Genomic DNA, 4,415 nt, shown 5'->3' on the forward strand with positions numbered 1-4,415 from the left:
ACCACCACAAGCCGCCGCCACCCCTGAGCATCCACCGCCGCCACCGCTCCCAAGCATCCACCACCACCACCGCCGCCGCCCCCAACCAACCATCCACTGCCCACCTCCTCCTCCTCCTCCCAACCATCCACCACCCTCCACTTGACCGCAAGCCACTGCTGACCACTGCCGTCGTCGCCTAGAGCTACATCTCGGAATCGTGCGTTTCCTCCCCGAGCACGGGTCCACCTCCTCCACAAGCCCTCGAAGCAGAAGATCACCGCTTTGGCCCTCCTCTCCAGCGGGAACCTCTGGCTGCTGAGCATCAACATCGCTAGCTGTTGTACTGGTTTTGAACAATTTCTGCGCCTCCTAATACTGCTTACCTGAAGGTATATAGTTGTATTAGAGTTCTTACATCATGGACATGTTCCCAATAGCTATGCAAAAATAGTTTCTACTATTGCTTCCCTCTTTGTCTTGTTTGTTCTGAATGTGCAGCTATACACAATGTGTAGAAGTGTAATAATATTGAAGTAGTAGCACTGAACTATTCTGTTAGTTAGAGCAAAGCACCAATTTTTAATTGCTTTGATCTAATAACATAAAAAACATGAGCTTTGGAGTAGCAGCACTGAACTATACTGTCAGTAGCAGCACTGAACTATTTTGTTAGTTAGAACAAAGCATCTATTGTCTGTCAGTTTGAAGGTTATTTACTTTGATCTAATAACAGCAAAAACCTGACTAAGTTGTTTAGTTGAGCTTTGGAGTTCATTTTAAGTCTTTGTTTGTTGAGTTGATGCCCCAAGGTAGCACCATCTTTGTTTGTGTTTTGCGAAATACGAGATGTGGATAGACAATGTGCTATGCTTTTATGATATAGACTTATGGCAAAGATGTGGACAAAGCACATGCTATGCAATATTTCACTTAAATTAATATCTCTATGTTACTAACAGCTTGCTCTTGTTTACAAATGCAGTGTATATTTGCGTGGTGTATTTCCTATAGTATTCCAACTTATATTTTACTAGGTGACTCTAGCTTAACCCTTATTAATTTTACAAGGTGATATTTGTAATTTGTTTGGGCTTAGTGTCACCTATTGTCGGCCTCCTCTACATCCTCTCCAAGTGCCACCTCCTCTACTTCTTTGCCCCAACTGAGAGAATTTGACATGTGAGATTACTTTCCACACTTCTGTCCCTTTTTTCTTCAGAGCAGTAACTAGAATGAGTCCAGTTTGTTTATCTTGGCCCAACTGGTACTATCTTTGCCATCCTATAGCCCAATTTTTTTATGTCGAAGAGATCTTCCATTTACCAATGACTATTATGGTTGATTTCTTAAAAGTCTTTGCTTCATAGTATGCAACTGAAAGTGGATTCTAAGTTCATGGAAAAAGCAGCAGTGCGACCACAAGCAAACTAAGGAGGTCATAGTCTTGGTAGTTAAGTCTTGGCTATAGTATTTTTCTTTCGGATACATGCTTGCTGCTATTTCAGGACATTGAAACTTCATTTAGCATTTGGTTTCTTATAAGCTTCATGCAAATGAAACTATAGTGAACATATGAATTGAGCTTTTGCTTGGCATGTGTATGCATGTCATGAATGTGCTAAGTCTTTTTGTGCATACAATTAGTGGAAGCTTTTACATGTCCAGTGTATGCATGTTCTGGAACTAAGCTTTTGCATGTCCTATGTAGAAGGCATGGTTTTTGAGTCGCTGATTAGTCGTTGTATAGTCGCCGACTAATCGCCAAGTCATTTTCTAGAAATTAGGGCGACTCGCGACTATACAACGACTTATGGCGACTATACAGCGAATTTCGTCGACTAATCGCCGAGCCGCAGGGCTCGCGGCGACTTGACTATTCACGACTCAAAAAGCATGGTATTCGGAAGCTTAGTCTTTAACCCAATACTTTCTTTCCTTGATGCAAGTAAAACGATGTCACATTCTTGGTTATATCTATGGTCCTCCATCATCTTTCATAAATCTAGTTATGTTATGCCGGACTTGCATTTTTTGGGAGAAATGTACCTTTTCATGTATAAAAAATGGTTGACTCGCATTACACTGTTTAGTATTTTGTATGCAAACATGAATCTTACTACAGATACACACTGGAAGTCTAAAATCATGCTAGTAGAAATATGTGCTTTGTTAGCTACGCATCTATTTTGTTGAATGCATCTTGTACAACTCAATTTGTGATTAAATGGTTGTTCTGCATATATGGTTGCCAACCGATTGACCATATAAGACTGGAAACTGTACGACCTTTTGGCATTTAACTTGTTCTATTTTTGTTATGTTAATAATTTATTTTTGCAAAAAGTGCTAGTCCAGTGGATAAGAACATCGGCACATGTGATTGGGAGCCCAAAAGACTAATAAGAATGTACTCCCTCTGTAAAGAACTATAACACTCTTATATTTCTTTACAGAGGGATTAGTAAACTACTTCAACGTAACACTAAACATTTTATTTCATATATTCTGTCATATTCGGCTGGAAAAACGTTTGAACTTTGCTGTTTTTCCATGCGATGGAATTATTTCATATGTTTTACTACAGGCTTTGTGTGTTTATACGAAAACACAAGATCCTATGATGTCAAAAATTCATACAAGTTGTGGATGTCACTTCTTTTTGTCACTTGCTATTTTGTCTTATGTTCAGTTTTCTAGACAACATTCTATAGAATTTTCACATACATGAAACTAAAATTAATATCAGAGGTAATGAGATGATGTAATTGTGGTCAACTAGATTTGCTTAATTTGTGTGTTAAAGCCTGAAACTGCTGACATTTTATAGTTTCCTATTAAATTGAATATTCACTTGATGCCTTTAAGGAAGTTGATGAGAAATTCTCTTGATGATGTAGACGTCTTTGTTATAAAATAAGTGGGAATGGTGCACTCATTATCTTCTTTGAGTGTTGTAAATCAATGTATGCAAATCATGTTTTATAATACATGTACTTTCAATTGTTCTCTTCATGTTCAGGTTGGAGATGTCCCCGAAGACTGGTTAAGATACCTTGCTGTAACCATATGCTCCGAGCTCAAGTAGAAGACTTACAAGCTTTACTCTTTCTGCTACTTCCATTCTGTACAACTTGGACGTCTTGAAACTGCATTTGCTAAATTATGATGCAATTCTTTATGTGTAATCTATGAATAGCATACATTGTAACGATTTAAATGCTTGACTATGAGAAATTCTAATATAAATGTGAAGTACACATGCAATTTCCTTCTACCTTATTTGAATGGGTGCCTCATCAATGCAATACTAGAGCGGAATAGCCATATAGGTCGGGGTACTTGTAGCACTGTCACATTAGCTGCTGGGATAGGTGTTAATTGCCAAGAGAACAAGTCTGCCGGGAGGATAGAAACCATCGTGGGAAATGTGAACATGGCGGCATAAAAACTGCCGGGAGATCTCTGTCTGCCGGGAATTATAATTCCCGGCAGCCGTTCTCGTGGCAGTTTTGTCTGCCGGTAGAATATCGTTCCCGGCAGTTTGTCTACCCTAGTAAGTGACTTCTCCTGATAGTTTTTCTGTCCTTGCGTTAGTGTTGTGGTGTAGTGATATTGCCTTGCATGATCATGTAGTTGACATCGTATTTGCGGCAAAGCCACCATTCATAATTTTCATACATGTCACTCTTGATTCATTGCACATCCTGATATACCGCCGGAGGCACTCATATAGAGTCATATTTTGTTCTAAGTATCGAGTTGTAATCCTTGAGTTGTAAATAAATAGAAGTGTGATGATCTTCATTATTAGAGCATTGTCCCATGCGAGGAAATTAAAAAAAAAAGAGAAAGACCAAAAAAGAGAAGACCCAAAAAAATGAGAGAAAACGAGAGTAGGGGCAATGCTACTATCCTTTTACCACACTTGTGCTTTCAAGTAGCACCATGATATTCAGGATAGAGAGTCTCTTATTTTGTCACTTTCATATACTAGTGGGAATTTTCGTTATAGAACTTGGCTTGCATATTCCAACAACGGGCTTCCTCAAAATGCCCTAGGTCTTCGTGAGCAAGCAAGTTGGATGCACACCCACTTAGTTTCTTTTGTTGAGCTTTCATACATTTATAGCTCTAGTGCATCCGTTGCATGGCAATCCCTACTCACTCGCATTGATATCTATTGATGGGCATCTCCATAGCCCATTAATACACCTAGTTGATGTGAGACCATCTTCATCCTTTTTTCCTTCTCCACAACCACCATTCTATTTCACCTATAGTGCTATATCCATGGCTCACGCTCATGTATTGCGTGAAACTTGAAAAGGTTTGAGAATACTAGAGTATGAAAGAATTGCTTGGCTTGTTTTGTGCATGATCTGAATATTTTGTGTGATGAAGATGGAGCATAGCCAAACTATATGATTTTGTAG

General features: G+C 39.1%; 1 long non-coding RNA gene across 1 annotated transcript; it reads left to right on the top strand.

Annotated features, from left to right (window-relative positions):
* Positions 1–26: 26 nt before the first annotated feature.
* LOC119285663 lies at positions 27–3,261 on the top strand. Its single transcript, XR_005139642.1, has 3 exons — positions 27–371; positions 1,051–1,161; positions 3,002–3,261. It is a non-coding gene; the product is annotated as an uncharacterized LOC119285663 (long non-coding RNA).
* Positions 3,262–4,415: the final 1,154 nt, after the last annotated feature.

This window comes from Triticum dicoccoides, chromosome 4A, assembly GCF_002162155.2.
Source record: "Triticum dicoccoides isolate Atlit2015 ecotype Zavitan chromosome 4A, WEW_v2.0, whole genome shotgun sequence".
In the NCBI taxonomy this organism is placed as follows: domain Eukaryota; kingdom Viridiplantae; phylum Streptophyta; class Magnoliopsida; order Poales; family Poaceae; genus Triticum; species Triticum dicoccoides.